The 16,584-nt window shown below is 40.1% G+C and overlaps 1 long non-coding RNA gene across 2 annotated transcripts in view; it reads right to left on the bottom strand.

Moving 5' to 3' along the window:
- Positions 1 to 16,584, bottom strand: part of LOC121938397 (uncharacterized) — a 45,928-nt gene that overhangs the window by 13,170 nt on the left and 16,174 nt on the right. For both annotated transcript variants that reach the window (XR_015777160.1, XR_015777161.1), the window contains exon 2: positions 9,702 to 9,872. This is a non-coding gene — a long non-coding RNA (uncharacterized LOC121938397). The remainder of the gene's footprint in view (positions 1 to 9,701; positions 9,873 to 16,584) is intronic.

The raw sequence follows: 16,584 nt of genomic DNA, 5'->3' as shown, positions 1-16,584 counted from the left end.
GGAGCGTCAGAAGCCACCGCCGGGCCCGAGCGAGCGAGCTGCCGCAGCCTCTCTCTTTTTTCCATTTTCCTTCCATTTTATCTGCTGCTCTTTAATTGACTCGCAGTGTGACGGAGGAGCGGCGAGGGGGAGCGGCGAGGGGGAGCGGCGAGGGGGAGCGCGGGACGGAGCTGAGAGGAAAGTGATGTTCCTAGATGTGGAAGACAGTTGTGGGAGGGCTGTGATGAAAAAATAATGATGCTAGTTACATTCTATTACAAAAAATATGGAAGACGGCAATGAAGTCCCCCCGTAACAGTTCCTCCTTAATATCACCATCATCGAGCGCTGCTGCCGCTAGGAATTGTGGGACATCACACAGCGAGGGGCTGCTGGGGGAGAGCCGCTCACACACACATGCCTTTCCCTGTGTGTGTTAATTTATGCTGCTTTTAATGTATTTTTTATATCGTATTTCACCTCATTATGGGTTTTATTCCTGTGTGCTCGGGCTGTGCAGCTCGTTAACGCTGCGTTAATGCACTTTTTTACGGTCGCAATATTATTATTGCTGTTATTATGTATGAACACATACACATGCATATTACCACGCAAATACACACTCACATTTATTCTGAAGGGTCTATTTAGAAATTAGATTAATGAACGCTTTGGTCCAGAAAACATGAAGCTTGAGGGTAATAAAACAGATGTATTGATTGTAATTTATTGATCGCATTCCTGTTCTTCAGAGGAGGAACCGTGTTAAACATTAATGACACTCAGGACAAACTGCACGCGCTCGAAATGTAACAGCTAACTGGAAAAAAAAAAAAACTTCACTCACTTCCTCGTCTATGGAGGCAAATAAGAGACATAAATAATTTAATTTAACAGCCACTGAATTCTAACTATTGATATTCAAACACCACTGAATTCATAATATTGATATATTTTACTTTAAAATCCATGTTTTTAAATATGCTCGTTCTGAAAATACCTCTTTAACCCTTTAAAAACAGACAGCAGACAGCCGAGGGGGGTCGTTGCATTATCCTGAATATATAAGGATCTAAATTATTAAAAATACAGAATAAAGAAACTATTTATTCTTTTTTTGCAGCAGAAAGCAAAGGCTTCTTGGTTCTGTCATCACATTGTACACATGTAATCACATGACTGTGCTGCGTTACCTGCTGTGCAAAAAACAGCATCTGAACTCCGCTCATAAGAAATTAGCATAAATATTTTTGACAAAAAAACAAACAAACTACAAAATGTAAAAAACTTTCTAAGTGTTGGATCAATTTATTTTTATCAATTTCTGATGCAACCTAATAAAAAAACATATATGATTGTGTATAGATTTTCTCTTAAATTACACATTTCAATACTCGTATTAATTATTATGGTTTACTGACTGACCTCTATATTTAGTATTACACTATGTTTTGTTTCGTATTGCATTATGTATTTTTTGGTTTTCACTTGATTCATGTTTATTGACTGGTTATGTTTTTCGGCTTAGTGTGTCATTTATATTTTGATGGATTTTCTGTAAAACATTATTTTGGCCTTTTTTTGTTATTTTTGTTTATTTGTGTTTGGTTTTTTTTGTTTTTTTTCATGTGGGGGGGTGTATATTGTTTAACTACTTTTTTAATAAGAATTTTATGCAGCTTTTTTAATTGTGTGCAAATAACAAATAAGCATATCATAACTACTTTGACATGAGAGAATAAACTTAAAAGTTTATACGCATAACAAATTAGGATCCAAAAATTCAAGTTTCTAAAAAAAAAAAAAGGTTTTAGTTGCTCAAATTTGGATATAAAAAATAAATTAAAGTACAACAACTCTCACATTTGATACATTCAGCCCGCATTTTGCTATATGAATTTTTTTCAACTTGAATTTTTTTAATCTAAATTTCACCAATTAAATTTGAGAAACCTGGATCCATATGTATTTCTTTATTTATCTGGAAATTTTGAAATTTTAATTTTTGGGATCTGAATTTGTGAACACTGAAAATAGGATATATTAAATCTTAGCATGGAGAGATTGCAGTTTTCAAAGAAAAAATATCAATGCTGTGAATTCACGGGTATTTACATATTAACATAATGATTCAGTAGCTGCTGAAATCCTCATATTTGCCTCCATATTGTGCTTAAAAGGAGCTTTTCCCTAAGTGGGCCATGCAGAAAACATCAAACTACAGTTTTCAAGGTTAATAGTAAATGTTGAAGCTCATCACTTGTTGAAGAGTAACAGCAGTTTTGTTTATTTTTATTTTTATTTATTTATTGGCCCTCTGAAGTTTTTTCTTAATCTTGGGCCTTTATGCATCTTTATGGAGCTCCAGCACGTTAGATTTGTGACAGCTGAGTGGTGTCACTCGGTGGCCCACTTTAGTTAAAAAATAATGTTATTTCTGATGATGTTAATGTGTCAAACAATAGAAGCTCAAACAAGCTGAGAGGAGAAAATGTGCAGCGGTGAGAGGAGCCGTATACTGTAGGTACTGCAGGTACAGTTTTAGATAATTAATGCACATAAATGTGCGCGTTAGTATTTGACTTTGTACTCACACATTAAAAATTCTTGTGCCAAATGTTAATGCGCCTCTCTGCAGGCGTCAGGAAGCTCATTTATTTATATCCATTATTTAACCCGGTCAGCTCAGCTGAAGTGGAGCAAACTGTCTGCCTGCCAGGATTTACTGCAGCATGTAAAGTAAGAATATCATGACAGGAAGTGCTGTCGAGGTGCCGCAGGAACAAAAACACGGAGAGAGTCACATCTGAGACGAGCAGAGTAAAAGTCCATCAGTCTTAATATCAAAGCAGCAGGAGCGCAGCACCAAACTCAATTTAAAACGTGCACTAAATAAAGCAACGAGAGCTCCTCGCTGAGTCTGACACAGTTTCATCAGGTTCAGATTAGATGAAACTTTATTGATCCCCGCAGGGAGACGGTGTCACCGCAGCAGGAAAATAATAAAAGGCGAAAATTGAATATAATTAGAAATATGGTAAATGAAAATTCACTGTGTTCAGGACAAAGGAAGAAGAGATGAATGACAGAAAAAATGGAACAAAAACACAAACTGCTCAGAAGCAATAAGAAAGTCTGAGCAGCAGGACACGCTAACTTTGTTTGTACAACACGTCTCCAACACGCCTTCATTCAGAAACCCTCCGCAAAAGATACCGAGATTAAGACGATCAAAGAGTCACAACAAAAAATTCCAGGATACGAAGACGAAAAAAATAAAATTACAGTGGAAAAAATGAGATATTAGTTTGAAAGATTCCTGCAAAAATATCTTTTTTTTTTTTTGTCTTTCAAAGTAATTTTTTTCTCCTTTTTGCCTTCGTTTGGGCAGAAGGAGGTTACCTTTTTAGTTTGTCTTTGAAGTGAACTTTATTGACTATTTTTTAAATGACATTTTAGTCTGTTTCACAGTTTTACTACTTCTTAATTTTATTATCTTTTAATATTTACGATTTTACTTTTTACTTTTTTTACTTGGTGCCGTTATTCTTTCATTTAGCTTTAGCTCTTATTTACAGTTTGAGTATTTTACTTATTTATCATTTATTATTACTATTATCACTTTTTATTTATCTATTGTTTTTATTTACTCATTTAAATTTATCTTTCTATGTATAGGTTTTATTCTGCCTCTGGTGTTTCCTCACTCATGGTGACGTTTCCTCAGTTCCTGGTTTTAATGAGTACTGTCTGATTGATGGATTGATTGATTGATGGATTGATTGATTTGAGTTTCAGCGATAAAGTCAGAGATCTATACGTGCACGATTATCATAACTGATTTTTATCCTTTTTGTTTATTTATTTCATTAATAAAACACAATAAAACAGACATCTATATTTAATAAAACCGTTTTAAAATACAGAACAGCTGTTGCATTATGGGGCACTTATGTGAGCGGGCATTTAAAGGTTAATTAATGCTTAACGTTAGATACGGACACGGAGGGAGCCTTCTGTCTGTTCTCTGCGTTCATTTTGTCCGAATTTGAGCACATTTTCTGTGAGTGTACGGATACGGACGAAACGGAGCAGAAGTCTAAAGGCTGCTACAGATTACGAATTCGGCCCCGTGTCTCACTGTGATTACCTGTATAAATAAATATAAATAAATGTTTTTATGCTACCTTTAGCCTCCAGCCTCCGGGCCGTAAACAGCCCACAAGACAATTTCAATCCGGCCCGCCACGAAATTCTAAAAATAAATCTAAACAAAAAATGTCGACAGCAATTATTTTATATAACACTAACGGCTATGCATTTCACAAGACCACACACTGACAGACAACGTTAGGAGGGCAAGTTTCATGGTGAGTGAATTAATGGATAAGAAGCTGAAACCTCGTGCAGAAGGAGTCTGTGAAAGTGTAATTTACTTATAATAATCGTGAAACCGTGATAGCTGTAAAATCTATAATCGTTGCCTCATATGTGTCCATAAATTTAGTATGGCCCTCGGAGGAATTCTTAAAAACAGAGATGGCCCTTGAGAGGAAAAAGGTTTCCCATCCCTGCTGTAAACTTTGAGCTCCTCTGCTTTGAGCTGTTTCCTCTCTTTAGTGATTCTGCTGTTTAAACGCAGATTTCTGCTGCAGGTCTGAACGATCTCTGCATGTTTTAGATCATCGAGTGCGTTGTTGCAAATCAACGAACAGCTCAGCATTATGACAATATTGGATTTTTATGTTTTTTTGCAATAATGTGAAAAGGGGACAGATTGCAGGAGAAAAAGAGAAATGCAGCAACTTCCATAAATCACTTTGGTAAAGATGACAGAGGAGTCAGAATAAACCTCAGAGCGAGCTGCGGAGGAACACGTGACCCGCTGACACCCACAGGCTCACTGAGGTGTTTTAAGATAAATCTGACACCTGACAGAGACAGAAAAACATCTGTAGATTCTGACACGGTTTCACTGGATTGAAACATGAAGGCATGTGACCCTCACACCTCCTCACACCTCCTCACTCCTCCATCCTCTCCTCCTCCGTCCTCCTCTCCTCCATCACATCTTTGAGATGTCGAGTATGGCAGCTGTTCAGACTGAAAATGCTGCCGGTCGCCCTCCGTCTCTCTCTTTCTTTGTGTTATTTTCCTCTCCTCTTTACTCAATTTTCTCTCCCTCCATCCCTCCCTCTCCCTCTCTGAAGGCCCACCCTGTGCTTTTGCTGAATAGGCAGATCATGAATCGAGCGGCGCTGTAGAGGCGGCGGTTTCCACAGCGCACTTTATCAAAGTCAGCCCGCTGTATTAAACACAGCGCTGAGGCCACGAGGAGGAGAGAACCAAAAAAGCATTCAGGGATCTCTCCTCCGCCTCCTCCACACTGAAATGAGGCCATGGCTTCGCAGGTCGCCGGGGTTAAAGGGATAATTCACCCAAAAAATTTAAATTCAGTCATTATCTACACGCCATCACGCCAGTAGAAACTCCGGTGAAGTTTTATGGCCCACAGAACACAGCAGGACGTTCGCACAGAAAAGGCGCTGCACTCATCTCCCAAAAAAACACATAACAAAATCACAAAATGTCCCCATACTGCTCGTCTGAAGTGTCCTGAAGCCCAGGTGTGCTGAGTTGTTTTGAAAAACTGCACTGGTGTCATGCTTTAGCCTTGCTGAAGCCTTTAGCTACTATTGTGGGAGCCGTGTTCACGTATCCTGACCAATGAGAGCTCGCTGTATCTGCACGCCAGTTAACGTGCTACCTGGACGCCTCAAGCGCACACACAAGTGTCTCGTGCAATATGACTAAATACATCATCTGACAATAAGAAATTAAAGATAAATTAAAAAACGGATATTGTCTCATATAACGCTTTAATGTTTATTTCATCTACGTCATCTGATAAGACTTTGCATCCATCCGCGAGAGGGCGTCAACATGACGCACAACACCAAAACAAACAAACATGGAGGAGCTGGAAAGCTAAACTGAACGTGATGATTCAGCGCACGACACTGACATCAACTTGATGTACTGCGGCTTGTTCTGCCTGCGATGTATAAAATGACTTCACTTTAAGAAAAAAAAGCTATTTCTTTTCTTTGCATTTTTATGTCCCTGAGGCAATAACAACCCAAATCAATGTTTATATTTTTAACAGAGAGATTCAAAAAAGACACACACATCCCGTAGTCGGTGCTGGATCCAAGATAAACCAAAATGTGAAAAAAAATAAAGGTCTGCATATTTTTAACAGACTCCATAATTTTTTAAAATATAAGTCCCTTCCAAACGGCTGAGATGGCCATTCATGGTAAAGGTAAAACAGAGAGAGAAAAAAATTAAAATTACAAATAATTTGCTGTAATATTGCTTGTAATATGTTGGTATAGAAAACCATTTGTGACCATGGAATTAGTAAAATGAACTGTGCTAATATTAATTCACGCATATTTACCATGATAGTACTTCTCAGGAATGGTGAAAAAAATCGCACTGATATAATCTATTTTACCAAATATATAATGAAGTGAAGTTTATCTTGTCTTATCTTATAACATTAAATATATGGTATTGACAACAGTAAATAACAACACCTTTTAATGTCATAAAAAATGCACATTTATTATCTCAGCATCACTACTTTTAACATTAACAGTATTTTAATCAGCCTTATTATCAGTCTAGTTTATGTAACTTTATTTTATGGCAGTAGCTACTTTATTTGTAATTGGTTTCATTTCATAATTTTGTCTTTTAGTTTACAGCATTTTAGAGAAGATTTTAAAACATCCAGATATATATTGTGTATCGTGATACGGCCTAAAAGTATCATGATATTATTTTAAAGCCATAACGCTCAGCCCCATGTATGAGTCATTAAGCACAAAGGTATTAAATTCATTTGAGAACAGGAGACGAAAACGACAAACTCGTCTGTTGGCTCAGACGAGTGAATAGCTGACTAAAGAATTGTTTCTATCAACAGATCTCAGATCAGATCAGAGTCAGCCTGTAAAAACACTCACACACATGCACACAGACACAGACACAGACACAGAGACACACACACACACACACACACACACACACACACACAGACACAGACACACACACACACACACACACACACACACACACACACACACCCCTTCACAGTGACCTGCACTTCTTTCTGCGGCAGCTTTTAAATCATGATGCAGCTCAAAACATCACGTCTGTGTCTCTCCTCTCTTCAATAAAACACACCGTGTAAAAAAATCAGCCGGTAAACAGAATAAAGTTGAGGTGACAGAAGTTGAAGCGACACTTCAGGTCAGCGAGGTCGCTGCAGAGTTTCCTCCCATGGCGTTAGTGTTTGTCGGCTCTAATTATTTCCCTCTAATGATATATTTCCTGCTGTTGTTTGTGTGTCATCAGGACAGAGGATGGCCTTTTATACCTGCGTCCTCTTTTTTTTTTTTTTTTTTGTTTTGTTAATGCGTCTTTCCTTTTTAATAAACAACCTGCAGGCTGTAATTACAATTCATTCTTTTCTTGTATTGACTTTCTGAACCGAGAAGGAAACACAAATCCTCACCTCTCTGGAGTTTTTGATTATTGCTCACTCCACTCGGGAGCTCGTCAGGCTTCACCCTGCACGCTGCACAGATGTTGATATTCAAGGTGCTGACACGGAGATTCAACCTCACCAGCAGCACCGCAAACAATCCCGCAAACACCTGCACGACGTCCAAGGCCAGAAACTGAAGACTAAAAGGCTTCACCACAAACTGTCAGAGCTGCAGAGGAGACGCTTCCCCCTGACTGACACTGTTTTAAACCCCTCTGAATGTTATCGATTAACGACGAGCTTCAAACTCACAGCAGAGAAACACGACCTGCAGGAGAGCTCCTGATTTTAACAGCCATTATTCTAAATTCAACTCAAAACTCAAATGTTTGGCGTCAGTGGATCAGCTGGCAGCAGTTTGGTTCATTCCAACATGAAGAATGTGGTTTGTGTTTCATATAATATGTTGCCATCGAATGTGAAAGGTGACGGTTTTTGAGATGAGATAAGATATTATAAAATAAGATAGGATAAAATAATCCTGTATTAGTCCCAAAACTGGGAAATTATCGTTTTTACAGCAGCAAAGGGAAGCAAATCAGGTTTCTATGAAATACATAAAGCAAAAAAGAAGAACAGAAACAATATAAGTAAGATGCAAAAGTCATGGTAAAAAAAAATATTTACAGCAGTTGGGCATGGATAACTGCACATTGTGATATTAAAATTGCACATTTGTAGTGAGAATTTGCACATTATTTTATAGATTGTTTCTCAGTTGAACACTGATTTATTATTTATTTATTATTTTTATTTTTTATTTTTGCTGCTTACATGGGGGTCTGCAAAGTGTCTATTAAAGGCGCTTTTACAAAGTCAGATTGAGATATTTGGTGTTTAAAGGTCTCGGTGATCTTGCATCCGTCTTATTATCGTGAACACAAGACCTGAAGACGGTCTTGAGGGAGTTTCCTCAAATTTGTCACAAACGTTGACTTGGACTTAACATCGAACTATTAGACTCTGGAGGTCAAAGGTCACAGTGACGTCATAAAACATGTTTTTGGCCATAACTCAAGAATTCATAAACTCAAAGGATTTTACCTCATTTTGTCAGATTTGGGGGCATTTCCAGGATTTTAAGGACATCTCTAGGAATTTAAGACCTGTTTAGGATTTGAGGATGTTTCCAGGAATTTCAGACATTTCTAGGATTTTAAGACCTTTCTTGGAGTTTAGGACATTTGTAGGATCTTACGCAATTTTTTAGGATTCAAGGATGTTCACAGGATTTTATGACATCTCCAGGATTTTAAGATGTTTCTCTGACTTTAGGACATTTTGGGGATTTTGGATGTTTTGAGAATTTTAGGGAGTTTCTTATTATAGTAAGTTTTAGTATGTTTCCAGGATTTTAGGACACTTTTAGGATTCAGACGTTTCAAGGATTTTAGGACATTAGGGTCTTATTTAGGACCTCTGTCGGTTTTATGCACTCTGACACCTTATGGAGACTAAAAGGACAAAAACTATTCACAGTGTGAATCACTTTATTTTTGTTGTCAATTAGAAAATGGCTGGGGGGCCACCTGACACACTATCGGGGGCCAGATTTGGCCCGCAGGCCGTAAGTTGAGTGTCCGTGCTGCAGAGAATACCTTCAGTCTCTGCTGAGTTCAGTCTGAAGCTGCGTTGTTTAATTGTTTGGTTTTATTTGGTTCTGATTTGCTCCGTTTGGTTCTCGTTGTTTTGATCGCAGCGTCTTCAGGTGGAGAGGTCGTCCACTTCAGCTCTGTTGTTGCCACGACAACCCCTCCGTTTCCCGCCGAGCCCCCTGATCCTCCCCCCTCTCTGTGTGTATCTATACATCAGCCTCTCTTCCCTCTCTCTTTATATTATGATTATTCATAATAATAAAATCATAAACTTCATTTCTGGCACACTTCAAACACACAGTTGACAAAGTGCTTCAACAATCAAACGCAGTCAAACATCAAAGTGGAAATAAATTAAAAAGTAAAGGAAGAAGGCAGCGGGAGATAAAAGCATTGACACAGAGGGTAAAAATAATATATTTGTAAAAATAATAGGATAAAAGCCGTCACATAAAAGCCGGTCTATAAAAATAGGTTTTAAGAAGAGATATAACAGAGGCAACTCTCACCTCGCAGCCTCCCTCCCTCTCTGTTCTCCTGTCGCCCTCCCTCTCATCTGCCTCCCGCTGCCGTGGAGATGAAGTGTTGCTCTTGTTTTAATTATGCAGAGGAGGCTGCAGAGCAGGACAGGACATGTTTCAGTGTCGTCGCCAATTAAGCGGCGTCACCCAGTCGTGGAGCTGGAAGCGAGGAAGAGGAGGAGGAATGAAAGAGAGAGTTAGAGGAAATGACAGAGAGAAGAGAGAGAGGAGCTGAGAAATGAAATGAATTCAATGCATGAGAGTCTTTTTCTTATTTTCCACGCAAATGGAGATGCTTCTCACATGGAGACATGCAGTCTAAACTCTCACTTCAGAGTCCTGACAGCAGCGGGAGAAACAGCAGAACAAGCAAAGAAGAACAGCAGCTGCAGCAGCCGTACAACTAACACCAGCACCAGTACTAAATACAGTAATAGCGACAATAGTAACAGTAGTAGCTGGGGAGGTTGCAGTAGTAGTGGTACCAGAAATAAGCAGCTGAATTGTTAGTAGTCACATAAGCAGCAGTTGTAACAGCAGTAGTATGAGCAGTATCCGTAGTATCAGAAGTAGTATGACATCAGCAGGAGGAACAGCAGAACTAGCAAAGAAGAACAGCAGCTGAAGCACTTGTACAAGTAGCACGAGTACTAGTACTAAATACAGTAATACTGGCAATAGTAACAGAAGTAGATGGTATAAGCAGTATGAAGAGTATGAGTAATTGTAACAGGAGTATTAACATTGGCACAGCAGTAGCTATAGTAGCAGTAATAGTAACAATAGTAGAACTGGAACTAACATAAGCAGCAGTAGCAGCAATAATAGCAGTAGCCAAGGCTGACCTGGCTGACCGCACCCTTTTATTTATTCACGTTATATTTATTCTAATTACCAGAAACACAAGGTCGGATTTCAATGCAATTTTGCGCAAACTTAAGTGATATTTAGTAAATGTGGATAAAACTCAACGTAGAGCTGACTGTGTTTCCACTGAGTGATGATGTGCGACTTCTCCTCTGGTGATAACATCCCAGTAACCATGGCGATGGATGGTCAAAACATCAGCAGCTTTATTTCTATTGCAGCCACCAAACTAGCCGTCATTATTTCCAATCCAAGGCCACGTAGGCGTGTTATGGCGCCGTGATGGAAAGGCGAGCCCCTTATACGTGGGAGCGGCCACGTATGAGGGATTTCTGGGAGATGTAGTCCAGGATTTCACAGAGGAATTGTGGGTTAAAAATTTTCTCAGAGTTATGTGATGCAATAACAGCTCTTGTAGCTCCTGCTGCATCATGAGGGAGCCAGTTCCTACTGACAAGCACATAGACACAGCATCATGTGACCTCACAGCATCATGTGACCTCACAGCGTCATGTGACCTCACAGCATCATGGGACCTATTAAAGATTAAAAAGTGTTTCCACTGCAGTTTGGACAAATATGGCTTTTTACAATCGCCTGAAATACCACCTCATGCCAGAGAAAAAACTTTTTTGTCATAATTGGGAGTTGCTGTTGCTGTGCTCCCAACACTTACAAAATCAATAAAATCAAGAAAAAAGCGCATGTGCATTAACGCCCCTCCTTACCTCAGCCTGAGCTCAACACTTGCAGCCGATACCAGCGAGGCGAGCTGTATCAGCGCGAGGAAAGATGACGAAAGAAGAGCGACAGCGTTTGTTGAGCAAATTAGGCCGAACTGATTCCGCTGCGTGGAAAGACTTTGGATACGAGGCGTCCGACGTGGAGCAAAAAAGAATAAATGCAAGATTTGCTGCATGCTGATGTTTGCAACACATGGCAACGCTTCAAATATTTTTGTCTCAAGTGTAAAGACAAAGTGAACAAATAATACAAAAACAAAAGGAGAAAAGGAAAACCTCATCAACATCCACTGCGACACAGTCATCATTTAAGGACACATTATACAACACAACTCAACAGGAATTAAATTAAGGAAATTAAAAGAAGCTCAGTGGGAAAAGTATGAAGGTAAATTAAAGTTCAACTGTTTATACAAGTTTTTTTATGTTCAATAAATGCAACATGATTAAAAAAGCCATTGAGTAATCGTGGTAAATAATCGTGATTATGATTTTTGCCATAATTGAGCAGCCCTAAATTGACATGTTTCCATTAGGCGAATTTTATATTCACAAGTTTAATTTGTGCAAATTAGGGGTAATGTAAACCCGCCTATTGAGTCAAGTAATGGAAAAATCAACAGTAGTAACAGACAGTGGCAGTGCTTACAGTACAAGTAGTCATAGTAGTAGCAGTACTTTAAGTGGCTGCAGTAGTTATGGTTTTCGTAGTAGCAGCAGTCGTAATGTGAGTGGAGGAAATGAGCTGAACTGTGTATAAAAGAGTCTTTTTAATGTCTTCAGGTAGGTTAGAGAGACTCGTCTCACAGACAGAAGCTGCAGACTAACTACATGCAGCCCAAACTCTCGCTCTCTCGGCTGTATTGATCAAAAGCACATGGACTCTGTGGGCATTGATTTGCATTGCATATTCACCAGCTTCCCCCTGATATCAGGCTCTATTGTGGCTTTAAAGTGTCAGGCTGAGACACGGCTGGATGAAGAGCGAGCGAGCGCGGCGCAGCGGCAGGTAATTACCACTCCTCCATCGATAACCACTCTAATAGACTTCCAACCGGCTATTTACATTAGGGAGGTGGTCCTCTTAACGTATTGACTTTCATAAAATATATGTGTGGTAGGCTACATTAAAATCAATAAAGCCATTTAAAGAGCATTATCATTAAGAGGCGACTGTGTGTGTGTGTGTGTGTGTGTGTGTGTGTGCGCGCGCGTGTGGAGGCTGAAGGAGGTGGCAATCTACCGTGGTATGATGCCTTAAACCAACATCATTTACTGCATGACTGCACCATCAGTCTGTCGGCCACCACACACACACACACACACACACACACACACACACACACACACACACACACACACACACACACACACACTCTCTCTGTACATCTCTCTATAGTTCACTTTCAACTTGCTTTACAGGCCTCACATGTAAAAGCATCTGTCTGAGAGGGTGCAGGGGAAGAGCAGTGGGGAAAAGTGAATATAAGATTAAAGAAAATAGTCAGAATATTATGAGCACCTGTGAAGACTGAGGAGCTGCTGCGAGAGTCGACGCTGGTTCCACAAGTAGTTTTTTTACCCTCTGTGAATTCCCGTTTTAAAGTTTTCCTTTAAGAATACCCTCAATGACCCTTAAGGAAACCCTGAAGTGTTCTCGCCGTGAAGTGCAAATGATTCTGAAATTTACACCGAGGCGTGAATCTGACGTGACATCACACATTCGTTTGTGGATGGCTGTTTGAAACCTTTAGTTTGGCACTTTTGCCGTCATCATTTCGTTCTGTTTTTGTTTGTAACGTGGACGAGACGCTGAAGGTGAGAAGGACACGCGTTGTTTTCCCTCTTCCATGACTGACAGGTCGTTGTTGTAGTGACGTGTCGATTAAAAAGGTGGCCACACTCTAAACGTGCCCTGCTTGATGATTTTCTTTTTTAGTCTAATTGGGATGATAATTCCTCACGTGAACATCAGGCTGCATTGAAGAGGAAACTAGAGATTAACCAGAAGCTCATTGGTGAATGTTATAATGAGGATTAAAGCGTGTGGGTTTCGAAGGCACTGTTACTTTAAAAATCACCAAAATTTCATTTTATTTTAATTTATCAATTTAATTTTATTAAATTTCTATTGTGCACACTCACTTATTACGCGCGGGGTGTGAAACGGTGCAACGTGTGGACGCATGTTAAGTGAATCGACGTATTCACGTAATCGATTACGCCGATTACGTCGACGCGTCGTCCCAGCCCTAATTGAGACATTTTAAGGGACGTCGTCACCACGTTTCTTTTCCTACAGCTAACCTCCGTAACTTTACTTTTGTTCCATAACTTTATGTCAAAGATTTAACGTCACTCGTAAGATGTAACTCCTTCGAGACTTTGCACCTCCTCAGTATCAGAGTGTAGGTCAGAGCTTAAAACCTTCCGTCACCAAAAAGAGCACGGAAATACATCATGAGATGGCATTTTGGATTATTGCATCATGTCCTTTTTGTATCTGAAAACATCGCTGTGTTGTGCATCTTTTATTCCAAATATGAATATTAGATACATTTTGATAATCCAACAGACATGGGAGATAAAAACAAGCCTAAAAATAATAAAATAAAATGATTGTTTTCTTGATCCTTCAATCATAAAAATAACTTAAAAAATAAATTGAATTTGGTCATTTGTGCATATTGTCTAATTGAGGCACATTTTCACCTCCAGTTTGGAGTCTAATAAACTGTCTGTAGCACCTTATTCCAACCTCGACCAAATTTAGACCTAAACAAGTCATTTATAACTCAGTCTGAAAGACTAGAATCACACACACACACACACACACACACACACACACACACAGGAATAAAGATAGTGGATTAGGGATTATGTGAAATGTTGTTTCTGCTTAATGTGAGCGTCCTGTTTATCTGCTGCTTTTATAAATCGCCGCAGCGGTTGAAGGCTGACCTGAGGTGACCCTGCTGGCTCCCTGCTCGCCGTGTTGCAGGTCCTCGGCTCTGTGAACAGCTGTGTGTGTGTGTGTGTGTCTGTCAGACTGCTGATGTAACTCTAACCTTCAGTTAAATATAGTGCTAAAATAAACCAAAGGCCGCCATCATTTCATCTCTTTTTGTGTGATTTTCTTTGCATGTCTGTGCAGAGTTTTCGTTCAGTATCATCGTTGGCTCCTGCAGTGTTTGTGTGTGTTTTGCCCGCTGTTGTGTCGGCGCACACGCTCGCTGTGACCTGTCAGTGTGATCTATGTGCAGAGGTATCACAGGGGCTCAGCTGCAGTACTGATCCAGGACTCCATATAACCCCGTCCCCCCTCCACCCGTCTCTCCATCTCATTTGACACTGAATTAACTCCCACCTGAGCTTCCGCCACTCCCATCATGCATCAGCCCACCACCTGAGTCCCCCTCTCGCACTCACACTCACCTTACAGCATCATCATTCATCTTCCTCGCCCGTTTCCCTCCACAGTCAAACACACACTCATCCTCCACGACCCCGATTCACAGCTCCGACAGTGACGGGGACGATGATAACGGATTGAATTTATTCGCTGCTCTCTGCTCAGACCGGCTGACCGGATCGCTTTTCAAAGAACCTGCCGGAGGTTAGAGGGATGCAGCTTTAATACAGTTTCAAACAGACACTAGGCTGGTCTCTATTAACCCTCACACTGCACAAAATTAAACTGCAAATTTTAAATACGCCTAATGGAAACAACGACTTCAAACAAACTCCCATTTATCACAAAAAAGTGACTGTGAGCGTGTATGGTTGTCTGTCTATATGTGTCGGCCCTGCGATTGTCTGGCGACCTGTTCAGGGTGTACCCCGCCTTCCGCCCGATGTCAGCTGGGATTGGCTCCAGCCCCCCCCGCGACACTTACAAGGACAAGCAGTTACAGAAAATGACTGACTGAAGTTTTTAAGTTCACATGAGCTGGTATTTAAAGCCATATTTGTCCAAACTGCGGTGGAAACCCTTTTTAGTCTTTCCTTGGTCACATGATGCTGTGAGGTCGCATGACGCTGTGAGGTCACATGACGCTGCGAGGTCACATGACGCTGCGAGGTCACATGACGCTGTGAGGTCACATGATGCTGTGTCTATGTGCTTGTCAGTAGGAACTGGCTCCCTCATGATGCAACAGGAGCTGCAAGAGCTGTTATTGCATCACATAACTCTGAGAAAGTTTTTAACACACAATTCCTCTGTGAAATCGTGGACTACATCTCCCAGAATTCCCTCATACGTGTCCGCTCCCACGTATCAGGGGCTCACCTTTCCATCATGGCTCCATAACACGCCTACGTGGCCTTGGATTGGAAATAATTTTCATTTTAATTTTCATTGCTTTTATTTCTAAGGACACACATTAACTGAAGTTTCTGTAAATGTGCCGGTGTCAGCCATCAGACTAATTTTCAACTGTAGTCCTTTGGCAAGATGTTTTGTAACCTATAACATGATTTATTCATTTTTCATTGAACCTTTATTTGACCAGGCTGGTCACATGGCCGAGACAGTCAGCAGTGAAAACACAAAGTGTCAGACAGACACACAAAGTCACAAGCACTAAAATAAGCATTAAAAGAGAACGATCTATCTGTCATCTTAGATTTAAAGACATTTAGTGACACCAGCTCCTTACATTTCAAGTCATTTTGCAACAAATTCCAGGCTGAGGGTGCAGAACACCCAAAAGCCCTTTTCCCAATTGCTGTCTGAGCATTTGGGACCGAGAGCATACAGAGGTCCTGAAAACGCAGTAAGTACTGTCTGCTACTTTTCTGAGTGATAAAAAAGCAAAGATAGTGCAGGAGCAGACCAAGAATTACCTTATATATAAAAATGTATCAATCTAAGAGCCTGGGGGTCGCCAGAGCAGGCCATCTTACCCGAGAGAAATTTTAAATGATAAAAATTCACATTGCAATGTTGGCAGGACGCCATAAAGACAGCAACAGCTACAAAAAACAGGAACTTCCAAGACAGAAAGCAAGCCGTGCAAAGCAACAACAAACAGCAGAACACCAGAACAAAACAACATACAGATTTTTTAGCACAAACAGCCATGAACGCAGCATGGAGCAACGACACACAACTAAGCATTACACAACAACAAGAAGTTTGCAACAGACAGAAGCAGAGATCAAACAAGAGACATAATGCAGACCTTAATAAAATGTTAAGAGATGCAGGTGCGGGTTAACATTATGTTCGTTTGCACTAACACACAGGCAACACAGAG

This window comes from Plectropomus leopardus, chromosome 8, assembly GCF_026936395.1.
Source record: "Plectropomus leopardus strain MGB_pleo_1.0 chromosome 8, ASM2693639v1, whole genome shotgun sequence".
NCBI classification, from domain to species: Eukaryota; Metazoa; Chordata; class Actinopteri; order Perciformes; family Serranidae; genus Plectropomus; species Plectropomus leopardus.
This window is presented reverse-complemented; position numbering and strand designations above follow the sequence as displayed.